Raw genomic sequence first — 23,930 nt, 5'->3', positions numbered from 1 at the left:
TCACAAAGTCTCCCCAGCACAAATGGATAGGACCTATGGTTGCTCCCAACCAATAGATTTTAACAGATATGTGGGATGTCAATGTAATCGTTAGATTTGATTAGGTTATGTTAGGTAACACTCAGCATATTGGAGTTAGACATGCTCTTTGTAGGCCACGGTGAATATGATGATGGTGGTGGTGGTGGTGATGATGGTGATAATGGAGTGATGCACTGAGTGGGCTCTAGATGTCCGGGTGCTGTCGAGAGTGTGAGTTGGTCTGAAGCAGTAAGCCTGGCATAGAGTCACAGGAAATTCCTTGATCAGCACACCAAGCTTGGGTCCTGAGTCACAGAAACGTGACACCATGCGTGTATGTCGATTTAAGCGACTGACTCTGTGCTACAATTGCCACCCAGAAGTAAAAAGCAAAAACAAACAAACAAACAAACAAAAACAAAATACAAACAGCCCCTTCCAAACCATAATGAATTTAGTGTATGCACATGTATGTTATAGGAGGTAACTATTTTATACGAGTGCTATCGTACATGTATGCTACCTTTGCTTACTGCATTAGTTTATCGTTTAAAAAAGTACATAGCAAAGTCAAACCTTGTGGTTCACAATGCAGATGCCACCATCGATTGCGAAACACATTTGCACACTCATTTCTTTTTCCCTTCGTTTCCTAAGACCAGTTGTCTGAGTTTGGGTTTCTATTACTGTGATAAAATACCATGAACGAATCAAGTCGAGGAGGGAAGAAGTCATTCCAACTTATACTCCGGTCAGACACCATCACTGAGGGAAGTCAGGCCAGGAATTCAAGGCAGGAGCCTGGAGGCTGGAACTGAAACAGAGGTCATGGAGGAGAGCTGCTTACTGTCTTTCTCCTACGGCTTGCTCAGCTGGCTTTCGGAACCAACCTAGGACCATATGCACAGGATTATCATCAGCCCCGTGGGCTAGGCCTTCTCACATCAGTCCTTAATCAAGAAAAAGCCCAAAGCCTTCCTACAGTAATCTAGATGGAGGTTTTTGCTCAAATGAGGGTTCTCTTCCCTTCCTAGTTTGTGTCAAATTGACCGAGAATACAATCAGGATACCACTTCTGTGTGTATGTGTGTGCATATAAATATATGCACATTTATATATGAATCTTTGTAAAGTGTTCAGTGGTAAGTGTGGCCATGCACAGAGTGAAAGGGAGTCAGGGCCACTGCCCAGCTTCTGTCTCATCGGGTGGATTAAGCAATGTCTATAGACAGAAGAAAAAAAAAGAGAGAAAGAAATTCACTGGAGAGTGAAGGCATCCAAGAGTAATTAGTTCTGTTGTTCTTGCATGTCTGGGGAGAGAAGGAAGAGGTAGTCTATGAAGACTGAGTTAAGCAGTAGGGTCATGTCAGCTTGACCAATTTCTGTTTGGATTTTTTTCCTCTAAAGCTAAATTGCCCAGGTGTTGGAAAAGAAACTTGTAATCAGAATCTCTTCATCATTAAATATTGTTTTAATTGCTAGGTGTGCCAAGTTTAAATAGCTATATCAAATATGTCTATCCAAATCACTTAAAATGGGGGCTTTTGGATGCAATTAGGTCTATGTAGATTTTTCAAGGCAAAAATCTCTTGAAAAGTATACTTAAAAATAGCAATTCATCATTACCAGTTCATGGCTGACTTACATATAACTGTCTTATCCTAAACAAGCAAGGAGTATATGTTATAGTTCATGACAATTGTGTTAATGGAAAGGGCTGAGAGGTAGATTAGTGAAAATTGACAGAAAAACGAAAACAAAACAAAATGTGTGCATCTGTAGAAACACACACACACACACATGCACGCAAGCCACGAACACTTTCAGAGATGTAGTTCCCTGTCATTCTTCTGTGTCTTGAATATAGTGTCCAGGTTTGTCCTCACACACATCAGCACTCCCGATGAGTGATAAGGGTGCTAGTAGGGAAGGTTCGCCGTGAACTTTCAGCATCAACCAGTTTGAGCTTCCTCCTGTCATGTGGCTGTCTGAATTTTGCCTTACTATCTTGAAGGATCAAAAGTCTGAGGTATCCTGAAATGGCTTGGTCTATTCTCAGCCAATAAATAGAACGATCTAACTTTGCACTATTTAAGCAGAAACCTGCATCGTTTGGTTCTTCTTATTAACTCCATTTCTGACTTTTTGGGGTGACAGAAAATAATGATTGCTTATTTCCAGCAAGCATTTGGAAGTCAAGGGGTCTCCTGGTTAAAGAAACATTTCCATTTTTCACACATCGCCTAGGCTTGAAGTTCCCTCATTGCCTCCGTTATTTACTGCTCCCTCATTTACTAATGAACTTCAAGGCATGGCACTCTAAACCGAGGATAATAGCCAAGGAATGAACAGAAGCCAAGAAGAAATCGTCTGGGAAGACACGGGGTCAGGAGAAGACAAATCAAAACCAAACAAGACAAATAACAACACAAGGTTCAGGTGTGTGCGAGAGTGTAAGTTCGGGCTGTTAAGCTCGTTTAGTACACAGTTTTACATTGAATTTGGTTGATACAGATATGTGAGAGGTCCTAACTCACTCCATTTTAGAACAGGCAGCCAGGTTAGGCCTTAAGTTTCAGTTTCACAAAGATGTAGTCAGCACTCCTCCGGGAGAGGCACAAGCAAGGGGTTGTTAGTCAGCTGCGACCCTGACATTTGGCCTAGAGGAAGGAAGAGCCTGGAGTCAGATCCTGGGACATCTGGCCAGAACGATGATGAGCCCGTAAATTCCTGGAATTTCTCTAAGGTCTGCCCAAAAATGGTAAAAAGAATACAGCAACCAATCAGAACAAGTACTAATAAAACTGCCACACGCCTAGCCAATCAGGCTAGAGATTACCTAACCCTTCCAGGAAAATTCCTGTAGCCCTGCATAATTGGGGCCTGTGAGCTTCTATTCGCGCCACCGTTTTGTATGAATGGTTGCCCCCTGAATGTCGGTTGTTTCTACAGAATAAATGATTTTTTAAAAAAATCATTCCATGAGTTTACATCTCAAATGATATTCTCCTTCCTGGTTACCTCTTCACAAACCCCCTATCCCACATATGCTCTCTCCTCCTCCCCTTTGCCTCTATGAAGGTGCTCCCCACCCACCCACCATCTCCCACCCCAATGCTCCAGCATCCCCCTGTGCTGGGCCATCAAACTTCCACAGGACTAAGGGCCTCCCCTCCATTGATGTAAGACAAGGTCATCCTCTGCTACATATGTATCTGGAATCATGGATCCGTCTTGCACTGAGGGGGGAACAGGATGATCTCAGGAGGTGGAGTGAGGGGGAACCTGGGTGGGAGAGAAAATAAGGGGGCAGTATCAGGTATTGGAGGGGACGATAGAGAGGTACAGAGGGTCAGAAAATCGAATAAAAATATGTAGTAGCAGTATAGGATGAGGAACTGGGGGTAGCCACTGGAAGGGCCCAGATACCAGGGAAATGAGAGGTTCCCAGAACCCAACGGGGATGACTTTAGCCGAAATGCCACAGTGAAGGTGAGATAGGACCTACAGAGACCACCTCCAATAGATAGGCACGGTCCCCCAGTTTAGGGATAGGACCACGCACCAATCTCAGTTTTTTTAACCCAGAAATGCTCCTGTCCAAAGGGAAGACAGGGGGAAAAAATGGAGCAGAGACTGAAAGGCCATCCGGAGACTGCTCTTTGCGTTTGCATTCTATTTGAGTCTGCGGTCTTCCGTCGGCGATTCTTGAACCCTTACATTTGTAGATACAAAGATAATTTGCTTCCAGCCCATGTCCAAACATCCTAGGGCCTCATCATAGTCTTGCTCTGATCTTGGTCTTCACTGGCCTCGCTGATTGCTCTCAAGTGTCTAGGATAAACTTGATGGATGCTGACAATCACAGTCACCAACAGGAAAAGCACAGCCCCTGTCTGACAGAATCTCTGCAGGGCCCGCTGGTTTGTCAGTTTATACTTCCAGGAAAGGCACCAGCTCCGTTTCTTTCTAGCCCCAAAGGGCTTGATGAGGGGACTGGGCTTCCAGCCATCCATACTGGAATAGGGAATCACCCCTGTCCTGGCCAGTTCATGACTTCAGGAATCTGAGGGGAGGCTCTGAGTCCGGGGCCCTGCTCAGGCCGTGCTAGGGCCCCGCACAACTCTGCCCTGCGCTGTGACGTCTATGGCCTCTGCCTCCTCCATCTGGTAAAGATCCATTCTTTTTATACCCTATCCTCCCAAGACTGGCTCAGAACCTATTTAGTGACTGTCCTGAGGGACTTGAGAATTGGCCCAACCTGGGACCTTTATTCCTCTCTAGAGCAGGATGCTGCCCTGAGGGTGGGGCTGGCTCATACTCAGGAAAACTGCTGTGCCCAGCTGATGGACAGGCTCGTTGGGGGTCCATGTGCTGACAGACTCACTCAGAGACCTTTAGACACTGGACCAGGCCTCCACTTAGCCTTCTCTTTGTCCAGATTTCCAAAGCTGGATAAAGATGCTCATTTATTAAAAAAGAAGAAAATCTCAAAAAAGAGATAATTTTTATATGTGTGTGTTTAGTCAGATGTGGGTAGGTACATTATATTTAAAGGAGCTCTTGCCTCTGTGTGTGTGTGTGTGTGTGTGTGTGTGTGTGTGTTTGTGTGTGTATGAAGCTAGACACTAATACCTGGTGCTGTCTTCCATTGCTTTCTATCTTATATATTGAGGCAGAGTCTCTTACTTGAGCCCAGCCCTCACCAGTTTGGCCAGTCTAGACAGCCCCACTGGCCCAGGAGTCCTCCTGCCAGTACCTCCCCAGTGCTAGCATCACAGTCAGCCTGCCAAGCCTAATGATACTGAAGATCCAACTCAGCCCGTCAAGCGCATGTGGTAAATGCTTTACAAAGCCATCTCACCCACCTCAAATAGCATCATTTTAAAGGAGAAATGGAAAGAGGGGAGAACAAAAATGCTTATTTCATAAAACAAACAAAAACCAACCACAAAACTCTCTGTGGTTGGTAGGGATGAAATCATTCATTACATCAAGGCCTCTTTGAAATCTAAAGTCACTTGAAGGACTAAACACAAGTCGGGAGGACAGAAGAAACCCATTAATCTTTGCCTTGTATCTCTTGATTAGATTCTTGAAATAGGCTTGTCAGTCTCACTCTGGCCTCTCCTTACCTATTTCCCACACTAATACTCTGGGGATCTTTTACATCTCTCCTTAAATTCCCTCAGTGGCGTTCCATGTTTCTTGGTAATGCTAACATGCCTCCATAGTTTCTCTGTAGCCTGGCCATTTTCTTTAGTCTCGCTGTGCACCTTTTGTCTTGTCTCCATAACAACACTGACTTGGAGTCTGTTAGCATGACTGTTGTCACCTTAGCAAGGGCATGCTTAACCACTGGGTAGTCTTGAGGGAACATCTCACCAAGACTGACTGTGAAATGTCTCATTGAGACCGGCTGTGGAAACTTTCCCTTCTACACCCCCAATACTATGTTTCAAGGATCTCATCTTGCATCTCTGATGGATGCTTGTTGACAGTTTCTCAAAGAGCAGCTGGAAGTAGACTGGCTGAAGCTTTGCTTTCATGGTGACAGACTCTTCGCTGTCAGCACGTTTAAAGGACTCATGTCTCACCTAGATCCCCATTTCTGGTCCACAGATGGCACTTCATTGGCAAGGAAGGCAGGTAAAACTTGGGTGACAAATTTTCCTTTTGCTTTTAGGCTCCCTCTTGGTCTCACCCTTAGTCCCAGACCCCAGAGCTTCTCAGTCATGCTCTCTTTCACTTCCTTTGGCTTTCCTCTTTCCTTCTTCTCTAACTCTGTCTTAGAAGATGTGGTGGGCAGGGGAATGAATGCGAGACAAAATTATTTAATTACTCTAGAGACTTAAAGGGGAGATAAATAGAGTGATAAAGCTACGTGCGAGAGGCAACGTAACTGATTTGGAGATCAGAAAGAATGGGCCAGTGCTCAAAGATAGAGTCCCATCGCCCAGGCAAGGCAGATAACAAAGAGAATAACAGAATAACAAGCACAGGCTAACAGAAATCAGAAGGTACTTTAGATCTCAAGAAAAGCTCATATTCATTTTCCAGTAAAAGAGGTAGTTGCAATTATAAGTTACTTTTGGATAGAAGCCAAAAGTTTTTTCTATAACCACAGTGCTGGTAATAGTATTCCATATTCTTTAAGAACTTTTGAGCATCGGCTATTGTCTAAAGACGACATTATCATACTAAGTTCTCATAACTATGCAGCAGGTGGTATTTTATGTCGTTTACACCAAAATAACTTGTAGTCCAAAACAGTGGCTAACCCAAGGTGACACACAGATAAGTCATAGGGAAGAGTTTAAGTTCAGATCAGAAGGGACCTTAGAGTCACTCCTCTCAGGTATAGTGATGATTACAATACATCAAGTTCTTGATCATTTTCAGAATGCTTGTCACTGAGTTTGCACATTTGTGAGGTTGAGGGTGTGAAGAGCAAACAAGGCCATTCCCTTATACACGAAATGAGAAGTTTTGAGGAGTGGTAAGACTTGCCCAAGGTCAGTGAATCAGAACTGAGAAGCAGGCCATTCTACACAATAATCTTCCCCACTGATTAGAAGTAGAACTAACTCAGCTGACAGAAGGAAGAACAAAGAAATAAGCATAGATGGAGCCAGTCTCAGTACTTATTGATGGTTTAATTGCCACACTGCCATTGGAAGGGAGACTAATAAAAGATATTAAAATCTATATAACTTGATTTGATTGACTCTGATATTACTTAGTCATTTATATTTCCAAATGCTTCATAACATCTTCTTGACCAACTTGTTTTCTGTGCCGGAACACCTCTGTGGTCATCACAGTCTCTGAGCTCTGCTCATTTGCCCACAAGAGCCTGCCTGGTCCTCACACTGATAGCATGTCACACTTTAGTCTTCTACTTACCAGTGTTGATGAGAATTAGGTACTTGGGCAATAATTTCTATGCATGGCTGGGATTGATGAACACATGAAAACTGAGTGTGGGTGGGAGGATGGGAAATGGAAAGGTTGGAGTTGAAGAAACAACCCTGGGGCTTAGAAAACAATCAGTCCAGGAACCATAAGTTAGACCAAGGGAAGAAGCAGAGATCAGAACAGATAACAGGTCTTGTGGGCTATGAATGCTGATCGGTTTGTGGTTTCACTTCTCTTCAGATGCCTCGTGTATTTTTGCAAGGAAATGGGTACTACTAGGTCTAGCTCTTGGCATTCCCAAGAGTCCTCAGAGCAGCTGCCATTGCAGCTGAAGGTTGGGGGTTGCTTTGTCTCCTTCCTCATTTATATGTTGAAATCTAATTCTCTCTATTTCGAGATCAGACTTTGGAGGGGTGGTTGAGCTCCGAAGCCTCATGAATGAGATGATTATCTTTATGAAAGGGACATAGAGGTTAGAATAAGGTCAGAGTCATAGCAGCATTTATAAGAAAGTGGGTCCTGATGGTCACAGCATCTGTTGGAGGCATCAGTCTTTGACTTCATAACCTCCAGAAGTTACCAGGTACATTTTTCTTGCGTGTGTCCGACTTGACCAGCAAGAACGACGGTGCAACAGGATCCTTCTGCACACGTTTATTGGGAGAGCTTGATTGCAGAGGCGAATAGACCCCGAGCCCAGAACTGGTGCTGCTTATATAGGCCTAGGAGAGGCATGTCTCACACCCAGATTGGTTGTGCTTGGTTGATGCTTACCACCTCATTTGCATGCCTACATCTGATTGGTTAATTTCTCTCTCATCTGATTGGTTAACTTCTCTCTCATCTGATTGGTTAACTTCTCTCTCATCTGATTGGTTAATTTTGGTTAATTCTCAAAACCTCATCTTGGCAAAAAAAACTTTACTGCCTATGTATGCGTGGTGGCCAGCAGAAGCCAGCGCCACCCTGCAACGGCACATGTGGCTTCCCACACATTTTATAAATTGTAAGCAATCCAGCCTAGGGTATTGTGTTATAGCAACTTCAATAGACTAAGATAGTGGAGAAATGAGGACTGAAAAGATCTGGTACAAAGAAGACTTGTGTAAGGAGGAAGGCCATTGTAGAAGTAGAAAAAGCTGGGCAGGTAAATGGTTAAATCAGGACAAGACTCAGTTATGTGATAAGCTTTGTGTATCCCCAATGAGTGTGAATATAACCAAAACCAACCAGGCACGATTTGTACTTCTTTTCTGTTTTTCTTTCTTGAATTACTGTTAGAATTGAGCTTTATAATGGCTTCTACTTAGCTTCCCCTCTCACTATTATGATATATCTAAATATAAAGGGCCAAGTATAGGGGTAGTGCTATAGCTATCATTTACGAAGTGATGTATAGCCTAGAGAGTACTTTATAGTGGCTGTGATTTATGGAGCACCTACTGTGCACAGGTGGCCTGTCAGAACTTTGTACATAATAGCTGATTCCCACAGCCAGACCTAGAGGAAAGCATTTTATCATCAATTTACAGATCAGAAAACTGAGGCTCAGTGAGCTTAAATGGCCTACTTATGAATATTCAAGCTGCAGGGTTTGGACCATGCTTTGAGGTTGTAGTTGGCATTCTTCCTGCCATATAATGATAGGTTCCTCCTTCCTTCATTTCCCTCCATTCATCCATACAAATGGGAAGTAATCACTTCCATAAAAATATACATGATTAGGTCAAAGTCATGTCAAGTAAAGTATTCAGAAATAATTGAGAACTATAAAATAGAGGTATGGACTGACTTAATGAAGTCAAGTGTGAAAAGGATCAGATCAATCCCATTTAATTTCTCTGGCAGAGATGAGAAATGAGGCTATCATCAATTTTCATTTAATTTAATTACTTGAGAAATTTAACAAACATGCATTAAATGCTTGTCTGTTTCATGCCACTTATTGTGTTGGACATTTGGGATACAAAGTTGATAATATATGGGTATAATTTCTACTCTTAATGGGCTTGCAAACCAGAAGGGAAACAAATTTATAAACAATTCCAACATGCCATTTAAAGGTACTGCGAGAGATATGTGATACACCGGGTGAAATAGGAACCCAAGGAAAGTGTTTATAAAATTATTCATTTTTGTTCTCTGTGTGTATGCATGCCTCTGCACACACCCATATGTATGAAGGCACTAAAAGTATTGAAACTGAGGCAGTAATTGGGCTGGAATATAAATGGTGAGCAGGAATTTGCTAGGTGCCGTTTGGATTATGAAAGTGATCACTATTTATTCTCTTTGTTTCCAAAGTTCATAATGTTAGGAATTTTGTGTATTAGAACTCCTTCAACATATAAATCTAATTTTTAATTTTAGAAGGAGAGACTTAGAAAAGGGCAATGAACAGCACTGGGAGGTGCTTAGTTCTAACCTGCTACTACTATGAATCTTTGCATACTTAGTTCTTCCTCACACAGGGGTGTGTGTAGTGTGGTTATTACACTCACACTATGGAATATGTCCTCTTGTTGTTAGAAGACAGGACATAGTATACATTGAGCAAATACATACTTTGATATTAGCAGTCATTATATCTCTGGTTATAGTTATTGCTTCCTTATCATGATCAGTATTTCATGAGTGTCACAGCATGAAGCAATGCAAAGATATCCCTTACTGAAGTGTTTGTTGTTACTTCTTGCAAATCCTAAGCATCACTTAAAGGACAACTTATTATTCACTGCCCTTTAAGATGTCAAGGGTAGATGTCAAGGATATATAAGCTGTCTGGAACAATAGTATGAAGTTGGCATTCTTAAATTCTCCAGTTTTCCAGAGTAGTGGGAGTGTATACTTATTAAATGTGATTGCGTTTAATTCGTGAATTCAGAATTAGTGAGTAAAGAACCTATAAAATTTGTTTACTCATTTTTTGAACACATCACAGAGCAGATTATTAAATGCATATAGATTCCTAAATGACCAGATGTTCCCCCAATGTGAAGGCTTATATGTGTTGTGACTAACATTGTCTCAGTGTGAAATATTCTCTGAAAAAAAATTTTTTTTTTTTGGTGCTGGGGTTGAACTCAGAGCCTTAAGGGAAGTGTTTTTGAGTTTTTAATTAATAATTAACTAATTAATTTTTTGGTGCTAGGAATTGAACCTAAGGCCTGGAATATACTGAAGAGGAAATTTACCACCCAGTCTCTGAGTCATATCATTAAAGTTATTTATATAAATAAAGTCTTAGAAAAATATCAGCTACAAAAGTGAAGCCGCAATGATGCTGAATGTGAACAGCCTCTCGTAACTCAGCCTCTGATTTTAACACCAAAACGTTGCCAGGGAAACAGAATGCCTCTGATATGGGACCATTCAAGGAATAAAAACTGCTCATGTGCAGGGGGAAGACCAGAGGATACTTCGTGGATCACGAGATCTTTTGTGAAGAAATGATCATATCAAAAGAGTCCCATATCATTAGGGCGGTGTGCCAAAGGGGAAAGCAGTGAACACTGGGTATTTTTGTTTTAGTATATTTTGTTTCATTTCACACGGTATTCACGTCGATAAGGAGTGGCTTTTATAGTACTATTGACTTAATCTCTATCCACCTGGGCTAACACTGTCAGCGGATAACATTGGATTTTTTTTTTTTTTTATCGCTAGCCTGGATAATGCAATTACAAACATTATCAGGTTTGCAGACTGCACCAAGATAGAAGGACTTAACACCTCATAGCTCACACACAAAGCCCACAGCATAATCTTTTGAGTTAAGAAGTCTGAGAGCAGTTTCAAATCCTGTCTAATGACCTAGCAGTCTTCAGCTTATCATTAAAGTGAGAAGTACAAAGGTACACCTTCCCCGGGACTTGTTGAGTTGTAAGAATTACCTACATGATGTGTTACAACTCAACACCTCTGCATTATCCAACCCAGGATGAGGCGAGAAAACAAAGAGCTGACATCCAGACTGTTGGCGGTGTTTTTCTGTTTGGGTAGGTCTATAAAAATATCTTTTTTTTTTTTCAATACTATTTTTTCTTCTTCTTTAGGATAAGGCCTCACTAGGTATCCCAGGCTTGTTTCAAATTCATGATCCCCCTGCCTCAGCCTCCTGATTACTAGACTTAAATATGTGCCATCACACACGCAACACTTGGTTTTAATTAGTAATTATGTATTTTGTTATTTGGCTTATGATATTCATAAGCATGGGGGGCTACAATGGGGATGGCAGTGGTTATCTAGAAAATTGTTGGGTTTATTCCCTGGTATGGATAACTGAACAGCTCAGAAAGATGGAAGGCTGAGACTCTGAGAAAAACAAAACAAAAAGCCATCGCAGCTCTATATGTTCAGAAAGGGAGAAGTCCAAGACTGGAAGTATAAACGCTGCCTTGAGTAGGCTATAGAGCTTCTGATCCTCTCCATCTCTCTACTGTTCCTCTTTAGATACCCACTCTGATGCCTCCGATGCCTTCCAAGGCTTGTTTCTCTTTGTAGTGATATCTGGGAACAAGAAACAGCCATCTCAGAGAGTTTATGAGGCCAGGGACAACATAGGTTATATTGTTATCAAAAAAGCCTTTGATATAAAGCCTTTGATATCTTGCTAGCTCATTTGTTAGCCAGCTTTAGTTACGAAAGTCAGGCAGCATTTTAATTATACCTAATTGTCTCCTCAATTTCTAGTCGAAAAGAAGTTCTGGATGGGAAATTCCATGAACAGCAGCAAATGCATTTGGGATTTGGCTCGTATATATGCTGAAAGACAAAAAAAAAAAAAAAAAAAAAAAAAAAAAAAATCACAGCTCTGGCCTCATATTTAAAGAGCATATAAATCCTGAGTATAAATATCTGTCCAAGTGGGAAACTCCAGCATGGCAAGGTTTGCATCTTTTATTTACTTTTTAAAAATACATTTAAATATTTTCTATTTGTTTTCTTTTTAAATGTATACATGGCAGACTTTCCTAGTCCTTGAAGGTGTTATGAAGTTTGCCGGGGTGTGGAGGGAGTCCTCAGTTGTCTTCTTTCCCTGTGAACCCTGTAAGCAACTAATAATGATTGGTATGATGACACACATCCATGGAACAGTAGGGTATGAATACACGGGAGTAACCAACTACTTTCTTATTGGATTTAAGGCCCCACTCTGCTTGGTCCTTAAAACTGGCCAAGAACCCATAGTTAGGTGGCTCTGAGCCACATGGGTAAAATGACTACTATTATTCTGCTAGAGGACATAGTATAAAATTACACTTTAAAGTCATATCTCTGTATCCATAGATTTAAAACTCATTAGAGGGTTTTGTGGTTTTGTTTTGTTTCACCACTGAATGGTGGGTAATGCGGTGACTCAGAGATGATCAGTGTGGAGAGTGTTAGTGGCAGGGTTTTCAGCCACAAATGGGACATCTATATTCCTCTTCCTCACAACTCGGAGGTAAGCGCGGGAGAGGGTGCATATTCAAGAAGATTGGGAAGGCCAGTGGCCATAAAAGTCTAGACACAGTGTCTTCTAGACATGTCAAAGTACCACATCTATGAAATCACAGCAGCTGTACCTGCAGAAGACCATCACAAAATCAGACCAGTCACTATTCTATCACGGGATGGGAAAGGGCCCTATGAATCCCATTCCCAGTTGAGAAGCTATTGAACAGCTGATGACTTCTGAATGAGTGAGAATCACTTGTCTTTAAGTTGTGGCCTCTGATAGGTTGACCACAGTCCAGTGGATGGCTCCGTGAGAACAGGGGTAACATAAATGGAACTTAATGGGTTATTTAAAAAGAATAGGTCACAAAGTTGGAAAGGGATAAGGAGGTGGGCATGGATCTGGGAAGAGTTAGGGGGAGGACTGGGAGAGGAATATGGCCAATCGTAGTGTGTGACACTTTCAAAGAATTAGTAAATTATTAAATTAGTAAATTATTGTATTTGGGCATATTCATTTTTGTTATTTTATATAATCATATCTATATGTGAGTATAACTGTGTGGGGGCCTATGGCCATATGCGAAATATCTTCAAGGTCCAGAAGACGGTGCCAGATTCCCTGGAGGTAGAGCTACAGGTTGTTGTGAGCCACCTGGTTCCCCTCCAAGAGCAGCACTCACTCTTAGCCACTGAACTACTTCTCCAGCCCCAAGATTTGCATCTTAGCTGGTTCTGTATCCTCTGTAACTTTTCCAGCTCTGACATAGAGGAGATATGCAGGAAATATTTGTTGAACAGTGTTTATTCGACTCTATAACCCTCATAGGGAGAGCAGACTACATGTAAATCGAATATTCAAAAAAAACTATTTTCATAGGAAAAGGAAAAATGAAAAAGTGAATGAGTACTTTTAGCAAATTGCATATGACAAGAATTTCTAAATTTTAAAAAGGTTTTAATTTCTCTCTTCATTACTCTAACAGCTGACATTGAATCAATTATAACTTACATATTTTTTGTCACTTGTTTAACCTGCTTGTCTCATTCTTTCTCTTCCCCCTCCCTCCCCCTCTCCCTACTTTTCTTTCTCTTTCTAAGAGTGCTAAGTCTACACATCACAAGTACACAAAGACAGTGATCACCGAATTGTAAAAACTCAGAAGTCATGAGATGTCACTAAATAGTAGAAAAGCAAGAAGCCAGAGGCACAAATGTACCATCTGAGAAAAAGAGCTCAATCTTTACTGTCAATGTTTTCTCTTTGTTTGTATGAGTCTGGCGTGACCTGTACAACCAGAAAGCATTAGGGGCACGCTTACTTTATTACAGTGGAGTGATAAGGGTTTTGGTGCCACGGTGGTAATTTAGTGGAAGGTCCCTCTGATTTTTTGCTGAGATGCTCCTATCTCAAACCTCCCTGTCAATTATCATTCATCTATCGACACACACATCTGTCTTGACAGAGAGCATGTGAGACAGGCTGACACAGAGCAGAACTGACTTTATTTGTAAGAGTTGTGGCTTTGTGCAGACTTCTCCCGAGGCCATAGCAGGGCAGTGCCACATGTTGCAGTTTTGATTGCTCTTCAAAATCTCCCAGTAATCTCTGACTTTCACAAGTGGTGTGCAAAAACGGTTCTGATTTTAGTCTTTATATGTCAGTGCTTGCCCTCCCTGAACTCGGTTTCTTTATTGTCCTAGCAGTAGAGCTACAAGACTGCGTAACAATTTTGAATAGTCCATGCTACAGAATGCCAGCCATTTTTACATCCTGAGATGTGCCCTGAGGGCCAGGAACTAGAGTATTCTGGAGGTCCAGCTAGACCAGAGGTTCTGCTTCCTTCCATTCTTGCTCCTGCATGTCCCCTTCCATGGTGTCACCACTGTGGACTTGGGGCTAGAAAGTGCTTGAAAAGCCAGGAGCTTAACAGAGATGACCTAGAATTTGTTAACACTACAATGCTGATCATGCTTATATTTTTATTTATTTTTTCCCTTTATTTTAACTTCAGGAATGTCTGCCTGCTTATATGTCTGTGAGCCATGTGCCCCCCAGAACCTGCAGAGTCCAGAGAAGGATGTTGGATCCCCTGGGAATGGAATTACAGACAATTGTGATCTGTCTGTCATATGAGTGCTAAGAATCGAAACCCAGACCTCCTCTTTCCATGTAGTTTGAGAGCTGTGCCACAGTAGGTTTCATGTCACTGTGTTCACATTTCAGTAAATAGCAACCAACCGTCTACCAAGTGTCAGTCACAAGAGAAGAAAAGGAATCACTTCTTCCGTCTTCATTTATTTTATTGTTATTCATCCAGTCAAGGGATATTTATTAGCTATCTACTTCATGCCATCTATGGCTGCTATGATGGGGATACAGAAGAGCTCAACACTAGACAGCTTTTCTTGCTGTAATATTCTGGAAGGGGGGAGGATGATGAACAATAAAAAATAAATATACAGCATGCCATGTGGTGAGAAGCACTACGGAGAAAAATACTACATTTTAGCACAAAAATGGAATAACTGTATTTCCCATTCTACTGGGGAAGCACTGCTATGTCTCCAGTCTCTGGGGTAAGTCATGCCCTACATGCACAGTAAAAGTAATCGCCTGTGAGTCTCAGGTCTGTTTGCACCAAAAGAAATGTTTGTGGTTGACCTGAAATTAAAATTTAGCAAGGTGTTCTGTGTGCAAGCTGGCAACTGTAGTACCCCAACTGAACCCAGCTGTAACTATTAACTCTTCTATAAACTGTCACGTTACCCCCTTTTGTCTGTTGAGACATCCTGGTTCCCTGTAACCTCAAAGTTACGCTGTGAGAAATTTAATCATCTCTCTTCAGTGGAAGCACATCAGACTCAAACCTCCTGCTCTGTTCCCTCACTCCCTCTCTGACATGGTGCGGAGACCTGCTGCCCAGTAGGTGTGCCTACATTTATTTTAATGATGCTAATGACATTTATACAGACTTTGAGATGAGAACATTTGTTAAGTGGACAAGTTCATAGGGGCACAGCCATTTAGCTGAGAAAATTATCGGCTGCCTAAAATGTATGTTTTATAGGATACAAACTAGGATTCTACTTCTCTCATCTGTCTCTAATATATTTCTCCATTGCTTGGGTTGAGCAATGCAGATGCTCACTGACAGAAAACAAAACAAAACAAAACACTTCAACATAAGAAGCTAACCTGGTGCTTTGTGATGACTACCAATCCCCCAGGTAGTATCTCTGAAGACTTGTGGAGTCTGGAGTGGTTGCGATTGTAGAAGTCACTTAGCCCAGACTTCACCAGATTGCCAGGTGAAGTTTGCTTTTATTGTCTTTGGAGCATTGTTTAGCAGCTAGTAGGAGCCTGAATGTTTCTAATAACATGAATCAGTCGACCGCCCCTCTGTTCTTTATGGCTTTCAGCTCCTGTCCTCATCACCCTGTAGTTTTTGTCTTCTTAGCGTGTGAAAGAGCATTTGAAGTAACACACAGGGAAGACTGGATCAGGCTTCCATCCTAGTTTCTTGGGCCAATGTTCCTGGGGGCCTTCAACTGTACCTATTCCTGTTCCATCCACACCACAGCCATTTGTTAGACAATATCATCATCTGATGGCTTTCATACAGTTCTTTCATGTTGTAAGTGTACAGATGCATTTGCATGTGTGTGTGTGTGTGTGTGTGTGTGTGTATGTGTGTTCATTGTTTCATTATGGGGGCCTAATGGAGAGAGCAGAGTTAGGGTCCAAATTTATTTTGCTATCTTGTAGAAGTCTTCAATGTAATGTGACTGTTTTTTGACACGTATGTCTTGAAATATTTTCTTAGACCAAACCAGTATAAAAACCAAAATGAAATCAAATCAAATTCCTGGGGACAATGACAATTTTATTAGGGGACTCTTATTAACCAAGCAGTATTTGGGGGGTATGTTGGGACTTACTTATTTTCAATGCAAATGTAGCGAATCTCTTCCTAAGTCTGTCACACTGGACTATAAGGTACATATTTACGACAAAGAAATTTGGCAAGTCCTACCAAGCTTGCCCCTACCCCAGTTAGGTCAGTTTTGTAGCATAGTTCTGAATATATTCTGTGGGAAGAGGGTTAATGTGGGATTAGCCCTTTGGTGGTAATAGGTGGCAGTCATTACACTCAGGCAGAGTCACTTCATCAGCATAGCTGAGCACTCTCTTGAAACTCAAAATGGGGCCTGCAAGAATGTGCTAAGATCCAAGATTGGGAGACTTCAGTGGCAGACAGTTAGGTCACGAAGGTCCTGAGCACAGTAAATTGCAAGAGCCGCTGGCTGGACTGAGCTCTAGAATAGAGGGGATGCTAAATGCGAGGGAGGGAATGTGCCAGCTCCAGCTCCAAAGCAGATGGAGGCCTTTGATAAGGAGGAACAAGGATAGTGCCTGATACAGAGGCAGGAAGGTGGCCCCATCTTTGCAGAAGGAGCTGACCTTGCTATTGCTTTGGAGGATCATTTATTTCACCCTCTTTCTCCCCCCAACAGGGACTTGACACATATGCTCAGCTACCAGGAACAGTAGCAAGTGCAGACACCTGCTGGTCCTGCTAATTACCAAACAGCTCCCGGGATGAGGGCATTGGTTTAACACCTGGGCAAAGGTAGCTGACTCTGTTAGAACTAGACAATGTTGGCTTTGCAGTTATTGCAGGTTCCCGGGTCATTAATCAGAGAAAAAGTGCTTTGTACCAGGGAAGCAGGGCTGCAGAGAATCTTTTACCTTTGATTAGCAGGAGTTTGCTACTGAAAGAACACAAACAGACATCTTGAGCTTTCCTATAGCAGAATACATTGCCATCTCGGAGACGCCTGATGTGAACTCATTTGTATTTAGGTCAAATTTGTTGCCTGAAACATTAATGAAAGGTACGCGCACCAGGTTGACTACTCTGTAAATGACTCTTGCCTCTACATGATTGGATCGTGCAGCCGCCGATTGTTTTAAAGGTAGGCATTTTGCTAATGTGAGCAGTGTCAGGGCTGTCAAAAGACTCCTGAAGAACACAGCTTAACAGCTTCTCTTTCCTTTTATTATGCCTTGATGCCTCCCCAGCATTTCTAACTTACTTACTCTTGGAATGGCAACATTCTCCAAGTGTCACCATGTGCCCTTGTGCCAGGGGCCACAGCAAGAGTTCTGGCTTGGCAAGTCAGCCAGGAAGCTAAGGTTTCTCACTTTCCCACCCCCATCGAATTGACAGATGAGGAAACTGAAGCACAGACTGCTTAAGAGACTGCTTCACCTCACTCGTCCTGGTCTTCCTGGCCTTCCTGCCCAGTTTGATTCTTTCATGGCCAGCATCCTGGGGCTATCTCCTGGTGTTCATTTCTGAATGGGCTATTTTGACTCCCATCACATTCTGGCTTGCTGTCACATTCTGAGTCCTTCTCTTCGTTGATTACTGATGGGTGCTTCCTCTACCATCTTGTGGCCATGGGTTAAATGTGTGACCTGGGCTTTCTAGAAAGAGAGCTATGACTTTGCCTGAGCCAAATAGTTTCTTCCAGCCTGTACAGGGGGGAATCACTTCAAGGTCAGATTTGGGTTCGAAGGTTAAATAAATTCATTTGCTACTCTGGCTCCACACACTTACTCCTTTAGGATAATATCACATGCTCTGCTATAAATCTCCACCTTCCTCTATCCATCTGCACTGCAGATATTTAAAGGACTTTTGTAGCTGTTTTAAAGTAAACATTGAAAAAAATGTGGAAGTCTGTGTCCTCCGCTCATGAGCCTGAAGATAATTTCCAGTTGCTCGATAATATAAAAGGGAGTGTATGCCACCCATGCACCATGGCTAGAAAGCAGTGCCCACCATGGGCCTCTTACCACAATGAACCTTTCTCTATCTCTGCTGCAGACTTAACCCCAAAGGGATCACACTTCTTTCTTCGCTGCCATTTGTAGAAATAACGGGAGTCAAGATTTCCTTAGAGCACACGCTGATCACGAAACTTCTGAACCTTTAGGAAGCATTGTGACGACATCATCTTAGGAAATATTTGGGGTTTATAAACCTCTCTATGCACTGTGACTGGAGAGATTTAAAATCAAAGTGAGGGGAATTGAGTAGGGCTTCCCTAGCGTGGGCTCAGACTACCTGTATCAGACTTACATGGGGTGTCCATCAGCAGATCAGTTTTATGAGCTCCAATCAAGCAAGCTATTGAGCCAGAGCGATTGTTTGGGATGCCAAGTATTGGATTTTCAGAAAGTTTTTCAGGCCATCTCCTCCTACTTCACTAATGTTGAAAGCTACTGGAATCAAAGTAAATTCCAATTTGAATTGAAACACAAAATCTTTATGGTGTTTGTTAGTTTTGGTCCTGGAACTCACTCTTAGATCAGGGTGGCCTTGAACTTACAAAGATCTACCTGCTTCTGCCTCCCAAATGCTGGGATTAAAGACTTGTGCCACCACTGCCTGGCCTGCTTTATGTTCTTATAGACTTGCGTTATAGTTCTGTTGTTATGTTAGTATTATGATCTTGGGCAAAAATGCTCAGCTGCTTGCTGTTCTGGTCTCCTCATCTGTGAAGAGTAAATAGCATGATTTCTCTAAGAAGAAAAACTGACCGGTAAACCCAGCTTGCACAGCTATTACTGCTACCTATGTGTCACTACTGTGAAATGGCCTCTCCTGACCCCAACAGAACCAAATGTCTCCTAAGAAGCTACTTCATATGTTGCATCAATTAACTGTTTGAGGGGCTACTTGAAGCTAGGAGAGAAGCCGGTGGAATGGAAGGCTGAGTCACTTGGGAAAGCCACAGTCATCTGTGGCTTGAGGAAGTGTTTTCTTCCCGAGCTGTGCTTCCTCACCCTCTGACACCACCACACATTCCTGGAGTGGTTTTTTTTTTTTTTTTTTTTTTTTTTTACAGATACAGATTCAGCGACTTCGAACCATGACTGCATAACCAACTGTGGGGTGGAGAAGCAGAATCACTCCTTCCAAGCTGTATGAGCTTCCAAGCTGGGTTGTAAGAAGCACATTGGGGGGTGGGGGGACCATAGCCCAGCAAATGGGAAGGTTTTATCTCTCTGATATCAGATCATATGTCTCTTCCTTTCCAAACCAAATGCTGGATTTAGGGACCATGACGTTGGAGGTAACAATAGTAGTAGTAGTAGTAGAAAATTGCAATACTTACAGGTAACAATGACCAAGTCAGGCAATTCTAAACATTACTCATTAGTTGTATTGGTATCACTAGCGTTATGTGTCCTAGCATCATTGCAGGGCTGGGTTGAGAACCAGAACTTTATAAATTAGGAAAACACTCGCTTAGCTATACCCGAGACTGTGTTTCAAATTTAAGCCCATTGACTCTTTAACCTTCCCAGTAATACTTGACACTACTCATAATGTTATAATTATCTATGTTTTATAGAGGAAAAAAAACCCCACCATCTAGCTATTAAAGCACACTGTGAGCCTGTGACATCAACCAGGAAACTACACTATATCTCTCCACCGAATCAGAGATGATTGCAAAAGGGAGCCGAGGAGTTGCAACAGCATTTGTCACTTGGCATTCCTGGAGAGGTTTTTACTTAGCCGGGAGGAAGGGGAAGGGTTTAGAACAAGTCAGCCTTTTAGGAAGCTGATGTGGGGGAATGAGAGATCTGGGGAGATTCCACACACATTCTAGGAGACTCTCGTCACGTAGCTTCTACTTGATTATGGCCGGTCTGGAGCAGTGGCTCTGCGTTCTATTTTTTTTCCCAATCTTCTGGTGCACTGTGTAGACTCAGGACAGACTCTACTTCTGGTCTCCATATATGGCAGTGGGCTCAGAAAAGCTACTCCTCAAGGCTTAGCATAATACTTCTGTTGGGAAATCAGAAGATTTCCTGCTTGGAAGTCTGCAGGGCTCATTTGTCATGTTCTGGGAGGTGGCTGCTGCCATTGCTGCTGCTGCTGCTAGCTCTGCTCTTCCCTCTTTTTTTGTTTCCCCTTTCTTTTCCTCCCCTAGGACCAAGACTTCATGATTTCTTTTCCTACTAATAGCATTGTTCTTAACAGTATCAGGAGATGTCTTTGACATTGATTCTGATGATGTTGATGAAATTGAGTCATGAAATGACCGAATGGAGGAAAACCTCACAAACCTCAGGCCTAGCTACCAATTACCTTTAAGCATTTGTCTGCCGTGTCTGCCATTTCCTAAAGAAGTGCCCTGCTATAGCACACAGGCCAGTTTCACTGTGAAGACAATGGCGTTTGGGCCTTACCAACCTTCACAGGATTCTAGAACGTCTCCTAAGAAAGACCACATCGTTCTGTCTTTCCAAACACTAACACTTCTGAGTTAAAAGGTAGTATAGTATCTCTAAGGGTTTCCCCCCAGTTACGTAGTCTTATTTCCAGGCTCTCCAATAAAGCTAATTGGAACCCCCAGGCTTTATTTTATTTTGTGTCTGAGGAATGGGGTCCTGCTAAGTATTTGTGTTATTATTCTAAAACCCTTGTCTGAGAAACAGATGTGAGAAGAACATGCAATCAAAAGTGAGATAACATGATTGCCACTGAGAGTCAATATTTATTTTCACACATTAGGGCCCTTTCTGAAGTGGCTTCCCGTAATAACTCAGCAATGATGAAAGTCAAATAATGCGTGTATCTGCTGTTTTTGCTCAAAGATGTTATTGCTAACCTGCCATTAGGAGGGGTGTACAGTTTGAATATTTTTCCATTAGTGCTGATGGATTTGGGCAATGCCAGTGGTAGGCTCTTGCCTGACCAAACTGGTAATCAGTAGCAGGCATCTGCAGAAGAGATAGCCAAGATTTTCTGGCATTTTCTGTTGTCAAGGAATTGGGCCAGATTTCCACTGCTCACGGGGTGTGAGCCACTTTTTCCCGGTGCCACCAGTACCAGTGGTTTGTGTATGACACAATGTTAGTGACAACACTGTATAGCCACAGAGGGGAGATAGCAGTGACCTGGCAGGTTCAATAAATGTCAAGGGCGGAGTATGTTTGTTTGAATGCTTTCTTATCAAGGCAGTTCATGTACTGTGTTCTTCTATTTCATGTGCTAAAGACCAAATACAGCAGCAGACGATACAGAGGCTAGATAATTAGTTCTTTGTTTATATTTCAAACCGACCAGCTAATTTTTTGTTTGCTTGGCTCAACAGATTGTGTTTTAGTTGCAAGCCATCAAGTTATTAATAAATGAGACAGTCTGGGTCTTATGAGCATTTCACATATCTCACAACTCATTTAATGCTTTAATATGAAGAATATGCTTTGGGTGAGACACACAGTTTCACTGAGGTCCTGATACTTATGGGTAGGCCAGCCTTTCTGACACAGTCTAGCAAGCATGCAGAAGGGCAGGGAATCGAGGCTGTGCTGCTGCCTGTAATTCAGTTCCTGGCTTTGCCATGTAGTTTGGCACAGCTGCTTGGAACCCCTGTGACCCTGTGTCTTAATTTTTGACAGGTAAGGTGACATGTATGCTTGGTAGCCACAGTGGCCAGAGGGGATTGCTAGGTCTACTGGATCAGAGTTCATAGGTGTTTTTGAGCTTCCAGATAGGTGCAGACGCTGGGCAGTGGTGGCGCACGCCTTTAATCCCAGCACTCGGGAGGCAGAGGCAGGCGGATTTCTGAGTTCAAGGCCAGCCTGGTCTACACAAAGAAACCCTGTCTCGAAAAACCAAAAAAAAAAAAAAAAAATAGGTGCAGAGAACACACCCGGTTCCTCAACAAATCCTGTGAACATCAAGAAACGCTGGTGCACTAGCATGGCGACTACAGACAATGATAACTGAACTGTACATTTGAAATGAATTTTATCATAGTAAATGATTTGTATTTCATGTATGGTTTTTTTTTGTTTGTTTGTTTTGTGCCAGTCAGTCTTGCACCTTATTGTTGTTGTCGGTCTCAGGCCTTGACTGCGTACTTGTGCAGTGGGTACAGCCGCTCTTTCTGCTGCTGCTTCTTGGTCTTCAGCTTCTCCTCGTGATTGGTGAGCCGGCAGCGCATGGGTCTAGTCCTCTTGGGTCGCAGGTCTTGTAGAATTTCCTGAGGTTTTCTTTTTGAGTCTGGTTAATGACAGTGAGGACCGGCGATGGATTTGCGAACGACTTTTGGAGAGCTTGGACGCAGCACCGCCTGTCACTTTGGCGACGTGAAGCTGAGACAATTCCACCTTCAGATCGTCCAGTTGTTTCAACAGCTCCTCCTTTTTGCTGCAGAGGTCCCTAGCCTTAATCTTGGCCATTTCGCCGTTGTTCATGGCTGAGGCCTTCTGGTTCAAGAGCATATGTTTAATTTGATATAAACATTACATGAAATGTGCAAACACAAAATATTTCATGGTGCCATTAGTGTTTATAAGTAGTTTTGAGCATTAATTAAATACAGTGATATTTTTGATATATTGATAGTTTTATAATTGATATAGTAAAATATATTTAATATTAATTAAAATATGTTGATATTGAACTTGATAGATTTATTTTAAATTGTGTGTGTGTGTTTGAGTGCACGCATATGCATGCACAGCTACTTACAGAGTCTAAATGAGGGCCTTAGACTCCTTGGAGCTAGAACTGTGAACCATCAGACATGGGTCCTGGCAACTGAACGTGAATCTTCTGCTGAAGCACTATGCTGAGCCATTTCCCCAGCCCCTACTTGTAGATTTTTAAATAGGCTTTACTAATTATACCAATTCTAATTGCTCTTCCCTATAATAGAACAACCACCATTTTAACCTACTCGGGCTGCTGAAATCCTTGCTAATGTAAGGTGTATGCATTCAACAATTTAACTTTGCTTTAAAGTTTCTTCTATCAAGTGCTGCTGGGTTTGGCCTGGAGGCTTCAGTTGCCTCCATTCGTACCTCCTCGGTTGTACATATATTTATTATCTGTTGCATTCTTCATGAGTGGGGATGAAGAGAGGATGAATTTGTCTACAGTGAAAAGCCTTGGTCAGTAACATATTGGCTCTGCCAAACTCAGGGGTCCAGTTTGATTTTTTTGTAGCCTCTGACTATAGCAGGGGGAAGTCTTCATATAAGAAAGGTTGAAATGGAGGGGTCACCAATTCTTGGTGTGTATCTCATGATAGTGAGGTAGTATGGTTATAGTCAGTAGAGAGAAGCATGCTCTGCCCATTAGGCTTCTGGTATTGGTTTTTAACTTGTTTGAATCTTTTATTTCATTACATGGTTTGGCCTGTTGCTTCTCCTGATCTGCTTTCTTAAAATATCCAGGAAACAGACTTCCCTTCCATAAATCCATATTTCTATGCATGTATCTTCCACAAACACTGGGTCATAATATTATGACTTTATTGATAAATCCAGAGATTTCTATAATCTCTTCCTTGGAATTCATAGCTTTGAGGGGAGATGAGAGTTGAGGTAGAAGAGAGGTGGGTAAGGGAAGATGAGATTGTGACACTGTAATATTAGTAGACCCTTCAAGGGATTAAAATGTACTATTGCTAACTACTGTCTCTGCCAATTTTCTTCATCATGGCCCCCA

At 42.2% G+C, this 23,930-nt stretch overlaps 1 pseudogene; it reads right to left on the bottom strand.

Moving 5' to 3' along the window:
- Window positions 1-22,317: 22,317 nt before the first annotated feature.
- LOC110284401 lies at window positions 22,318-22,657 on the bottom strand (annotated as a pseudogene).
- Between the last annotated feature and the right edge of the window lie 1,273 nt (window positions 22,658-23,930).

The sequence above is a fragment of the Mus caroli genome, chromosome 17 (assembly GCF_900094665.2).
Source record: "Mus caroli chromosome 17, CAROLI_EIJ_v1.1, whole genome shotgun sequence".
NCBI lineage: Eukaryota > Metazoa > Chordata > Mammalia > Rodentia > Muridae > Mus > Mus caroli.
This window is presented reverse-complemented; position numbering and strand designations above follow the sequence as displayed.